Source organism: Gavialis gangeticus, unplaced genomic scaffold (assembly GCF_001723915.1).
Source record: "Gavialis gangeticus isolate Ggan-Ray unplaced genomic scaffold, GavGan_comp1, whole genome shotgun sequence".
Lineage (NCBI taxonomy): Eukaryota > Metazoa > Chordata > Crocodylia > Gavialidae > Gavialis > Gavialis gangeticus.
The window spans coordinates 172,576,701-172,590,189 of NW_017729024.1; positions in this window are offsets into that span (position 1 = coordinate 172,576,701).

Genomic DNA, 13,489 nt, shown 5'->3' on the forward strand with positions numbered 1-13,489 from the left:
AAAGGAAAATGGCTAGTTCTCAGCTGCATCATTCTGCAGATTTCCTAGCCTGGGGGCAGCAAGCAGAAAGAAGTAAGAGCAAATGATGTATACTTTGATGTAATGTGTAACCCGAGGGGATTGCCAACCAAAATGGGGGGGGACAGAGGGATATGAAAAATTAAAATGAATCAGTAGAGTAGGTCACTGCCTGTAGGATGAAGTTTAATCCCTCAATACCATTAGCAAAAAGATAAGGAGGATAATGGAAAGAGGGCACCAGCAAAACAAATGGCTCTTTGTTCTGTTGGTTTAAACTTGTTTATTTTAGACGGTTCCGAGTAATTAAAGAAAATTGCAGGCTCTAACTACAAGGAAGATCATTAAAGAAAGTTTTGTGAAAAATAAAGATTAGGTTCATGTCCCAATTAGGCAAAAACCATCTTGCTGGTGGAAGCCACCCAAGGACAACCTGGAGGGAAAACCAAGGGAAGAGGCATAATCACTGTGTCAGCCCAGAAAATCAAGCACAGAGAGGATAAGTGCAAAAAAAAAAAAAACGCATAGATTCAGAGCTTCACAGAAAAAAAGAAACCGTGGATTGTATAAATCACATCGCCTGGAAACTGGCTATTATTCCTATTGTTATGCTGAACCAGAGAACTGCATTGTTATAAAGTTTAGGCTGGTAACTGAAGCTCAGTACTGCAAGTCTTGACTGTGTGCACATCAGTGCTTGCCTTTGCTTCCCAAGGATTCAGTGGCTTCTAGTGAAATACAGGCTTGCTTGGTTGCAGGAGTGGGGTCTGCATATGCACTGCGGATGTTTGCATTAAAAAAAGAAACCAGAGGGAAATGAACTGTTATAGGAACAACAAGTGGCCATCAAGCAGAAACCACAAACAAGGCTCATGCTTTCCACAGTGTGTATATCCCACTTAGAGCAATCACAGCTCTTCATTCCTCCCCGCCAACAGAGCGCTAGACTGCGTCATCTTTACTCATCATCTTTATTCATCTTGGTCAGGATTTGACTCCTGGGGTACTTCCACTGGAACCAACGGAGCACAGGAAATAAAGCAGATCAACATGAATAAAGGTGGGACAATGTAGCCCCAGCAAGTACAATCAGCTCTGGCAAAGGTTGGCTCACAGGTGAAATCTGTTTATGGCATAGATTCATGCTTTATGTGTATGTGATGTGCAAAGTGATGTGTTGTATGCATTGGGGCACAGTATGTGTTCCTGGCTGCTCTCTGTTGAGTGCAACATGCCTGCTCCTGTGTGTGCTTGCCTGCCCGTGAAAGAAATGCTTTCCTGTAAAAATTAAATACCCTGGGAAGTCAGTAGATTACCATGAATTGTTTCTTACTCATACGTGTGATGCATTTAGCTGTATCTCCCAAAGGCTTGATCAGGCTCCAGCCTGTTAAGTGAAACCAAAATGCTCAGGGCCAGCTGCCTAGTTCCCAGTTCAAGCAGATCCTGTTGACTGAGACAGTGGCAGTCACATGTGCATACACAAAGACCCTGTCCCTGCCGCACAGAGCTTGGACTATAGGTCCACCTGGACTCCCACTGAAGGTGATGTGAATTGCTGTATTGGAATGGTAGGCTGACAGAGTGCAACACAATCCAGGTGGGTAAAGAAAGCAAGATGCTGACCTGGGACTCTTAGGCCAGCTTTTGGTTTCCTGATGTGCCCTCTCTCTCCTGCGTTGTCACAGTATCTTTGCATTCTCTCCTGCTGGAGTGACAGGGGGAAATCCAAGAGTGGATGTCATCATGTTCAGCACTGGGGGCTGAAATGCTGGTGAAAGCTATTAAAACTCAACATTCATACCATCTTCGGGGGATCTGAGAGAGACCAAGCCTCAGTGGGGATACAATATTCATGGGGTCCCAAATGTGCAGTGCAGCATACTTCCTCCTGTCATCCGCTCTGGTTCTGCAACAATTGTTAGAGTTTATTTGGGGCCACAGCTTACATGGGGAGCTGGGAGAAAAGGAGGCTCTTTGTACTCTCCCTTTCAGGCTCACCTGCATAAGAACCAGTGCTCACCTGGTCATTCCCATGCAACAACAGCTGAGAAGTCCTATGCCATGTGCCATGGCCACATTGAGTATTAATGGTAGCAGTGAGAACAGCACTTGGATCTTTGCATCATCGTGAGACTCATCTCTGTTCAGAAGATCTGAATGGGGCCTATGCACCACTTAGTTTCACATAAGATCTTAAAATATGTCTTCAATGAGATTAAGTCTGTTCCTCTTCACGGTGGATATCATCCGAAACCCAGTAAAGCACGTTCTCCATTAGCTATGAACAACAAAACATCAAAAATGATATGGTTCTCCCAGTGTAATAGGCATGAGGTTGTGCAGTTCACGGTAGGAGGCAGTCTCATTCTGATGTTCTCCTAAAAGTTCACTCCCAATTTTAATCGCCGTTCTGAACAAAGAGTCTTCCAGTTCCTGCTGCTTATAACTTAGAAACTTAGTAAACCAATTAACTTGCATGCTGTTGGCTGAGCTGGATACTAAAAGGTGATGAGGACTGAGTTAAGCATGAGCCAGTCGATCTCAAGATCTGTTCTAATAAATAGCAATATAACACCTTGAGGTACCCCGCCCCTTTCACTGAAAGATCTCACAAGGTTGTACGTAACAAAATCCTCACAATACTCTTCTAAAAAAAAGAGGGGAAATAATGGAGGAGACGACCAACAGATGTGGGCAGACCAAGCAGGACTGAGGACATCATGATCAATGAAATTAGTAGAAAGTTCAGCACACTAACTACATGGCCATGTTTCATACCCAGGGAAACTGAGGCACAGTGACATGCTGTAGAAAGTCCAGCACTGGGATGCCAAAGTCACTTCCTTTGGTGTTTGCCTGGACCCTGGCTTACTTGCCCACTCGGGCCTCTCAGGGTCCCATGTCATTGTCTCTCCTGCCATATCTTGATGTTAGGATTGGACAGGGAGTCTGCTGCAAGAGGTCAGGGGGACTTTTGGGTGTTAGGCCCTTGTCTGGGATGAGGCCCCCTGATCTTGTCCCACTTTACTGCAGCTGGGCCCCTCCACCTGAGGTCTGCTGTCTCAGGACCGTAGGCTCCCAGGCCTCAGCCCCAACCCCATCCTCTGTCATGGGCTCTGGGCCCCTCAGCCCCTGGTCTTGCCCTCACAGACTCTGGGTTTGTACCCCCAGTTTTTCTGCTAACAACAGCGCTAGGACCTTTGAAGGATCTTGGACCTGGGGTGTCCTTGGCACCCTTGTGGGTGGGCTCCTGCACCACCACAGCCACAACCCAGTCCTCCAGTATGTAAACACAAACAAAAAAGTGTGAGCATCTGCTCTCAAGCAAAAGGTTCCCCACCTAGGTTAACACCACAACATGGCAAAACTATCATGTAAGCCCCAAAATACTTATCTTTGGCTGTCTGGTGGTGCAGTGGCTTTCTGCGGTTTCCCTTGCATCCTGGACTCCTTCCTCCTTGTCCAGTCAGGCCCCTCTCCACCCCAGAGCTCTGCTTGATGTAGCCTGAACAGCCAAACTGTCCCCCTTGCTTCAGATCCAGGGCTTAGATGTCTCTCTGTCACCTGACCCACTACTTCCACCCCTGGTTTGTTAGTCACTGGCTGCACCTGGGGCAGGTGGCCCTTTTATTTAAGGGCCTTCTGCTACTATCACTTTGTCCAGGAGGCTGGAACCAGCCAGCTGATCCTTGCCTCCCACTCTTCTTCAGTAATGGGATAGGGTCCCCATTACACCTGGTCTGCCCAAAGTCACAGTGTGACTCAGTTCCAGAAGAGAGAATAAAACCCAATAATATTGACTGCCAACAGTTTTTATCCATCACACAGAGAAACACATGAGGAATAACCAAGCACATTTGGGGTACATCTTCCAGGAGCACAAAAACTGAAGAAATGTTCCTTTTCCAGTATGTGCCTGTTTGACATGCCAGCTAGAATCCCAATCAGTTGGAAAAAACTAGTGTGTGCGTGTGTGTGTGTGTGTACACACACACTGAGAGACGAAGAAAGAGGTCTAGAACCTAATTGATATATATGCATGTATACATATGTGCACACCTACACACATGCATACACATACGGATTGCATTCTTCCAACTGATTGGAAAATATATATATGAAATATGTGTGTGTGTTTCCAATTAAGAAGGAAAAAATATAGAACCAATTGGGTTGGACAGGAGCACTAGCAAGTTATCTAGTCCATCCCTTTGCCTGGGGCAAGATTGATTTAATTATCTCTAACCCTTCTCTGATGGATGAATGTCAGGTCTTTCCTTGAATCTCTCCAGTGAAGGTGATTCCAGGGCTTCCCGTGGGTGACTTGCTTCATTGCCTTACATGTACTAATAGTTATAAAGTTTTGCATAACTTTCGACCTAAATATTCCTTGCTTCAGCCGGAGTTGAACACTCTCTTTTGACTAATGAGGATAATTGGCTCCTCTCCTTTCCAGGGACATCCCTTTATGTGCTTATGGACATTTATCATTTGCCCCTTTAGGTTTTCCCTCTCCAGACTGGATGTGCCTTGTTCTCTGAACCATCCCCACTAAGGAACCTGAAGCGACAGGGTGGTGAGCATGTTGCAGAAGGTGATGAACAGTCATTTTTAAAGGGAAGGAGTGAAGTTGTGAAAAACAGTACAGAAAATGACTTGCAAATGCCAAACTCAGTGGGGAATGAGGGCAAAGCAGAACCAACTGCTTGATAGGGCAAGAGTGTTGGCAAACTCCTGTATCAGAGGCCTATAAAGAAGCAGTATACAAGTATGGGAAACAGGAAGGTAATGAAACCAGGATGAACTAACATGGAAAGAGAAAATGGGCCCTGCCACCTACTTGAGCTACCATTGAAAGGAACTGTGTAGAAGATGTCCTTATAGGACTGCAGTAGAACCCGCAGCTGCTTCCCAACATACAAGATTACATATGAAGCCCAGATGTGCACCCCCCTGGTGAGCCCAGTGGTAACAAAGAGCTAATAGTTTGTCCAAGAATGGGCTCACTAAACTGAGTAAAGTTTACGCAATGAGCCTTAGGTGAATGCCAATCCCAATACCGCCCTTCTCTTGCTACATTTTGCATCAACTTCACCTCTGCTCTTATTCAGGCCTGGCACACAGAGAATGGTCCTCCACCCCCCCACTCTCATGAGGCATCGAAAAGACTAACAGCAGAGAGAAACACCAATAAATCCTTCTTTTTATTTTGTTCTATCATGCAGGTTAGCCATCCCTCTGCCTATTCATTCTGAAATGGCATCAGCGCTCCACAGGGCCCATTCATCCTTCTGTTCCTGAAGTGCAAACAATTCATAGAATAAAACAGTAAAAGGAAAATCTCTATGGGGCTGCCAGGAGCCTAGCAGCTTGCGGTGAAATCTCCCAACGTCTGTAGAGGGAGGAGGGGAGGTTTACTCGGGCCGTGAAGAATGGTGAAAGGCACTGGGCAGGGTACTCTCTCTTAAGTGCTGAGAGGGGCCCCATTACCAGAGCATCCAAGCTCCTCACAATTGTTACTTTATTTACAGCCCCTATGAGGCTGGAAGGGACCTTGGAAAATCATTGAGCCCTGGGGCGGGGGGCTGGACTCGATGATCTTCCAAGGTCCCTTCCAGCCCTAATGTCTATGAAATCTATGAAGTGCTATTATCCCCTCTTCGTAGATAGGAAACTGAGCCACAAGAAGATTATGCCCCAGATCTTCATAGGCTCCTAAATCCATCCTTTAAACCCCAGTGACATTCTTCAAACCAATATTCAGCTGTCATCTACACCTAGATGGAGGTGAGACTGGAGGAGACTGCATAGTCACCTCTCTGGGATCACTTGACCCCAGCCATCTTCCCTGCTTGGTGCAGGGGGGCTGGATGATCTTCCAAGGTCCCTTCCAGCCTCGCAGTCTATGAATCTATGAACCTCAGGGGCTGGGGCTTCTGTCCAAGGGGGGGAAACATGAATCCATCTAAGGACTGATATTGTCCCACAGCTTCTGGGAACCTGGGTATTTCCCAGTCTGTCTCTCTTTATGGCCGTGATCCTGGAGGGGTGCTGAGAGCACCTGAATTGGGTGGAGCCAGCACAGAAGACAAGTGCCTGTGTCCAGGCTCGCAGAGAACCTGCCCGTGATGCTGGAGACCTGGTTCAAATTACCACCCTGAAGCAGACAGAGAAGCAATGTGAATTTGTGTGCTCCACTTCCCAGAAAGGCCCAAACTCTAGGCTACAGGCTATTTTGGGGGTGGGTTTCTTCCCTTCCTCCCCCCACCCACCCTTTTTTTTTAACAGATGGGAAAATTGAGCTCAGGGCTCTCATGCCTAGAGACAGCTAAAAACGAGGGTCTGATGGAGATGGTGGCATTCTTAGCCGGAAACAGAAATCTATCTCTGCTCAGGCTAGGTTTGCAAACCCTATCCCTCGCCTTTGCATTTCAATCCTAGGTCGTTTAGGTGGCTCCCTGCTAACCTGGTTTCTGAGGGCTGTTTTCTCAAAGGCCTTCCTCACCCCACCCAAAACGTGAAGGGAGGAATGAGACCACTTAACTCGTACTTAGGTGGTGCATTGCCTGGGTGTTGTGATGCTGAGAGACTTATGTCCCTTTGAAGATCCAGCCGTAAGTGACTTGCATAAGATCACATGTATTCTTTTGCAGAGATCATCACTGAATTGGGGTCTTCCAAGTCTCAACCTACCCACTGGACCATCCTGCCTGTTGATTCGGTAGCCCAGCCTCTCCTCTCAGATGTACTGCTGCCTTCTTGTATGATTTGGGGTGCTGTCACTTATCCCTATTTTACAATGAAGGAAGTGAGACTTGGATAATTTACAGGCAGCTTAAGATTAGTTATCCGTCCTGTCAGGGAGCTATGAATATCTGCTAGGAAGTCTCATGAGACATCCCAGGAGCTAGATCTCATGGCATCAATACTGCGCTGACATCACTTGCCTGCTGGCATTTTGCACGAATGCTGAACGGTGACGATTTCTGTGGTATTTGTATTTGGTGTTTGCACATCCCTAATGCCAGATCTATTGCATCTTGGGCTGTGTCTAGCTCCTTCTGAAGTCAAACATAGTCAGGACGGTAGGTACTAGGCCCCCTTTTGGCTATTTCTGCCAGTGTTGCATGAATCAGAGCTGATTTCCCTTGGGGCAGGATCTGTGCATGATTGGAGAAGTTATTTCTCGAACTGGCATTTGCTCTGACCTGGCTTTATCAAACATGAGTCATGAACAAGGTGTCTTCCTGCTTGATAAGGAAGGTCATGCAACACTGCTCTTGTCTGGTCCTATTAAGTAACTCTTGCCCACATGTTGAAGTAGACAGAAGCTTTTCCGACATGGTCGGTCTTTGCACCATTGACAAGGACACAGTGGTCTCACTTGGACCTCACCTAGACAGATCTTTTGCTTAAGTGCCCTCCTGACATTCCTCCGGAGACCAGGGCATGTCATTAAGACCTGTTACACATATTTCAGATTAAAACATTTTACTATGGCTATGGGATTTGCAGACTTGAACAAGGACTTCAGCAAAGACGGTTGACCTAAATGAGTCACAGCAAAGAAAATAATAATGATTTGAAAATGGATGAGAAGACTAGGGATTTCAAAGACGTGGATTTTTTTTTTCGTGGTACAAAAGTGAATTTAATGATGGGAAAAGGTGCCAGACAAATAGTTTGGGAAGCAGAAGCTCCCTCTTTAGCCCCAGAACATGCACAGCACGGGCAGCAGCTGTACAGTATTCGTCCATAATGTTTTGCCAAGGTGTCTTCACCCTGCTCCGAAAGGTCAGCTTCTGAGGAGAGGATCAGCCTCCGCTGAGCTTTCAGGCTTTGGCCTCTGTGCATTGACTGCCAACAAGAATGTCACTCAGGACAAAACAGTATGGCCCTGGACTGGAGCCACTGGTTCTTGTCACACGGGCCACCAAATAGCTGGCAAAAACTTTCAGCAAATGCTGACTGGCATTGTACTCAGTCCCCTTCCACAATGGATTGAGCAACAGTAAGATCCCACCGGCCATACAGCCTCCACACTGCCCTTTTTACTTGGAGGCTCTGCTTGCTAATGCAGAAACTATCCTTTCACCAAAGTGTGCATGTGTATACTAAATTAAATAGTGCTTCACTGTGAAAGCAGAAGATGCTCTTTAAGCTAAGTACTGAGTGTGGGTTCAGGGAGTCTGGGCTCCATTCTTGGATCTAACCTAGACACCCTCTGTGACCCCTGAATTTCTTTGCACCTTAGTTCCCTGTCTGTCTGGTGTTATCTCCTCAGGGCTGAGAATTTATTTTGCCATTGTATGACAATCTGCATGTAATCCCCCTGGCCACCTCAGACTTCCTCAATCTCCATTAAAACACCATCTATTGAGAGTTGGAAGATGGTCTGCAGGGGCTCGCATATCTGCCATTCATTCTCGTGACAGCTCCAGCTGCTATGTAGCCGTAATCCTCTAGTGCATGGCACTATGTTAATTTAATGTTGAGAGAACACACAGAAAGTACCTTGTTCACATGGCTTATCTCTAGCATTGTCTCCTAATCCTCCTTCCCCAGCCTGAACTTTGGGGAATTTGGGGGAACTGGACTGATCTCCAAATTTCACAGATCCAGCCTAGCATGCTGTGTCCAAACACCTGCCAACCTTGGGGAAGTTTGGATACCAATACAAATCCAAGCAATAAGTCAGGTCCATCCCTAGGAACCACTGAATACTTCCTCTGGCCCGAGTCTTCTTATTTCCAACTACTCTGAGACTCTCTAATTTTCTTGATCACCATCACAAGACTACTTCTCTTTAGGCTTTCTGATCTCTCTTCAAGCATGAACTACATAATAATTCCCTTTCATATGTAGTGTCTGGCATCACCATCAATGTAAGCACGTTTGACCTCTGCAGCTGTTTGAGGCTCTCTGAATGTAGCCACCCGCTCATTCTGGTTTCTACAAATGAGTTTAAAAGTCCTAGGGATCATTTCCACAATATCTACTCTACAAATAAAACGATATATTTGCCTTTTTCTCCCATCTAGTTTGCCCTTGTTTTTCCCCTTTGATGTGTAATAATGAGGTGGCACGGGGGAAATGTCTTTAATCAATTGCAGAAACTCATAGCACTATCTGGATCACATGTATCTCAAAACACTTTATCACTGTCTCTTTCCAGCGTTCATAATTCTGATGTATCTGGTGTGCTGGTGTCATGTCAGTCTATTACATTAAACAATCTAACATAACAACCGAACACAATAGGATGATGAAATGCTGGCTTGCTTCAGAAAATGTAAAGAGATAATACACTTGTTTTCAGCTGGGAAAGCTGCTAGTAGTTCATACAGTGGCTTCACATGATTAGATAGATAGCTAGACAGACTTTGACTTTTTCGAACTTTTGTTATAAAAAGAATATTTTAAAAAACCCCAAAGAATAAAAAAGTATACATGGCCACACAAGGGGTTGGCCAAGAAAGCATCTCTCATACAATCTTACAACATAAGCAGATGATTGATATCCCCTTCCTTCTCCCTCAGCCCCCCTCACAGGGTCATGCTTTTTAAACTAACTAGCTGGCCATCTTCCACTGTACAGACTGCCCCCTTCATGGCCCAGCTTGATACAAATTTGTCGGTGGGCTGTTATACGGTGAAATGCCTGAATTAAAAGGAGAAGTGCCCGTGGACCAGGAACCAAATGAGGTGGAAGGTGTCATTAGAGACAGTCCCTGGAGTCAATTCTTGGTCCAGAAGATAATTGGCTAGGCGGATCACACTTCCCTCAGCTGAGCAGTAGAGGACAGAGAAAATGCATATACAGCTTTAGAGAAGTCCAAGACCGGAAAGCCAAAGTGGGTACTGACAATGGCAGAGACAGGGGGGAGTTGAGGAAGACATGAAGAGTGTCTCCTCCACCTCATCCTCACAGATGGGCCAGGCCATTGATTCCACCAAGGTCTAAATAGCAGACAAAGATGCTGGCAGCCAGGACCCTGTGTAGCAGTCTCAATGGAGGGTACCAATCCTCATGGCAAGCTTATGGGCAGCTTATACACAATGCACTAGGCTGAGCAGGTCTGCTCTTGTATAGCTGTTGCTAGACAGATACTAGTACAAGTAGAAAATTCAGTTCAGGTTTATAGCCTTATAGTATTCATAAGTTAAATTGAATCAAGGCAGGAAGTTTGCCTGCTCTTTTCAATTCCAATTCAACTGAAAGTTCAGAACAAATCTACATTAAATGTTGGCTCTTTCAGTGGTGTTTTCTACATTTGCAGTAGAAGAATTGCTGCCCTTAAAAACAGTTATTGCTTTCCAGCCAGATTCAATATCCTTATTTACATTGAGCTGTACCTGACTTTATGAGTGTTCCCATTGCTTATGTCTACACTGAAGTAACAAATATGATGTGTAGCTCATTTAGATAGATCCATGCTGTACTCCATGGTAGCATGTAGCCATGGCAGCATGGCTAACCTTTTAAGTATCTCAGTTTCTTAGGGAGGTTTTGCAGCCTGTGCTAAGCTCTTTCCTCCCATGGCTCCACTATTATCAGTACCTGAGCTAGTCAGCACTAGCACCACTTGTCTACATAAGCCACAGTTATATCTTGACTTTTGTGGAGACACATCCACTACCTTCAAGTCTCACCAAAGAATCAGTTGAGAAATGTTGACTTAGACCTCGCTCTCAGCAGTGCAAATAGGGGTTACATAACTGCCATCTAAGCATAGGGATTATTCTCATGATGTACTTGTATGGAGGTTGCTATTTTTACAGATCCCAATGAAGATCACAGCCACATTGTATGAGATACATATATAACCAGAACTAAAGTCCCAACCCCAGTCAGTGTTGTGGCCAAGCCCTTATCTGCAGCTTGAACACACACTGTGTACCCCACTAGGATGTCCTCTAACTTCTCTGGATATTCACCCACCATGGCTTGATAGTAATTTGGGTAGAATTGTGTGCAAGAGAAAAAAGAAGGCTCCATCATCAGGGACTTGCCCCCGCCAATGAAATAGTCGTCTATGGCCTTTGGCAAGACCCTGCAGTGCATACAATAGGGGCTCCTCCACCTCTACACCCCCACCACAGGCCTCCATATTTGCTATTACCAGCTCCCACTGGTAAGGCTTCACAGCCAGGAGCTGGGAACAGTCTACTGGGAATTCCCAGTAGTCCATCCAGTACCAAAATAAAGAAATGTGAGCAGGTAAACTGCCCCTCACTCACTGCAGATGTCTGTCTCCAGCATGGGATTTTTCCCTTCACCACTTCTGGGATCCCTTTAGGGTTTCCTTCATGTATTCCCAACCTATCAACATTGGCCAAAAGCTGTTTTTTCCTGGCCCTCCAGAACCATTGGTGTTTGCCTGTACCCTTTGGTCATATCCAGGGTCATAATGAACTGGGCCTGGCCAATAAACTCCACTTTTTATTCTACTCGTGGCATAGGGAATGCATCAAACTTAGCTATGACATTTACCTTTGAGAAGTCCATGCACAGTCTAAGGGAGCCATCCAGCTTACTTACAATAACTAAGGGGCTCCTCCATTGGCTCAGTGATTCCTGTACAATTTCTCTAGCCAATATATGCTGGATTTCTTTCTGTACCCCATCTTATAGTCCTAGGGGCAGGTACCTCCAGTGTTCTCTGACAACTGCCCATGGTGGTGTATGGATGTGATGTACTGCCACCTTGGCTAACCCATGTTCTTCCTAGAAAACATCCTGAAATTCCTCCATCAATTGAGTCAGATGCTGGTGTCATTCTCCTGTCAGGTGATATCCCATTCCTGGGATCTTATTGTTCTGATCTGTCTCCTTTTCCCTTATGATGGGATCCAACTACCAAGGGTCAAGGGTTAAAAACCAACCCTTCTGCTCCTTCAATTCTTTAAGGAGGTTGATGTAATATATCTGCCATTCTTGCCACTGTCCTACTTGCATTATTTCATAGTCAATGGGACCCACCTTTCTTGATACTTCACATGCCTTTTGCCATTGGGCTAGTAACTTATTGCTGTTCCCAGGTAGCAGGAGCAGTACTTTGTCCCCCAGTTTGAATTCTTTTTTTTCTAGCTCTCTGGTCCTACCTGGTCCTATTCTGCCATTCCTGAGCCACTCATAAATTCCCCTGGGCAATTTCATGGGCAGACGACAATTGGTCCCGAAGCTTCAGGCAGCAACTTAGAGGGGTCTCCACAGTGCCTCCCTGTCTCTCCCACCCCTCGCAAACTATGTTCAGCAGCCCTCCTGGGCCAGTACCCATAAACCATTTTGAAGAGAGAGAGCCCCACTGATGCTTGGGGCACTTCCCAGACCCCAAAGAACAGCGATGGTAATAGCTAGTTCCAATCTCGTGGGTTTCCCTGTATGGCTACACAGGCCATCCCCTTCAAGGTCCTATTAAATTGTTCTAATAATCCATCAGTTTGTGGGTAGTACACTGTCATCTTCAGGTGTCTAACTTGCAGGGTCTTACAAAGGTCCCTTATGACACCCAACATAAAATTTGTTTTTTGATTTATTATAACTTCTCTGGGTATCCCCATTGTGTCCACCCATTTCATTAATTCTGAAGAATTTTTGGAGCTGTTACTGAACACAGTGGAACCACATCTGGAAATTGAATTGAATAATCCATAATGATCAAAATGAATTGGTACCCAGCCCTGCATTTGGGAAATAGCCTGACCACATCCATAGCAATGTGTTCAAATGGTTTCCTGATTATAGGCATCAAAGAGTCTCATTTGGGCAATACCTCTCAGGTCTTCTGGCAGGTGGGAAAGGCTTCCCAATACCACTCCATCTCCTTATGAATACCTGGCCAGAAGAATCTCTTCAAAAGGCACACCCCTATCTTGTCTCTCCCCAGGTGTCTGTCAGTGGTCAGGGAATGGGCTATACATAATAAATCTCTCTGTACCCGCACGGGACTAACAATTGCACGTCTTCTTCTTCCTCTCCTTCCTTCCTCACTACTATATATACAAAGTCCCCTATGACCTCAAATCAAGAGCATTGAGTCTCCATCTCTGGCTTGAGGACCTCATTATTCCAACAAACTACACTGTTCTCAAAGACATGCTGGCAGGTATCCTCCTCTTCTTGATCAACTTGGAATTGTCCTTGATCTATCACTCATTCCAGATCTCATGTCAAGTTCCTCAGCCTCCTTTTCTGCTTCCTCACTATTTCTTCCTTCTTTCCTTTCCAAAAACACAGCTTCTCCCCATCCTCTGTTGCTTTCTGAAAGAGCCTTGAGCCTGGCCAATCCCAGCCCAGAATCACCAGACAAGGAAGTTGGGAAACAAAGCCAACAGGTAACTCCCTGGTCTTTCCAAACACAGTCAGCATGAGCCAGTGCCAGGGATATACCCATTTCTCCCCATGCATGCAAATCAGTTGGATTGAGGAAGTTGGCAGACCCATTTCGGCTGGTAACAAGGCAGC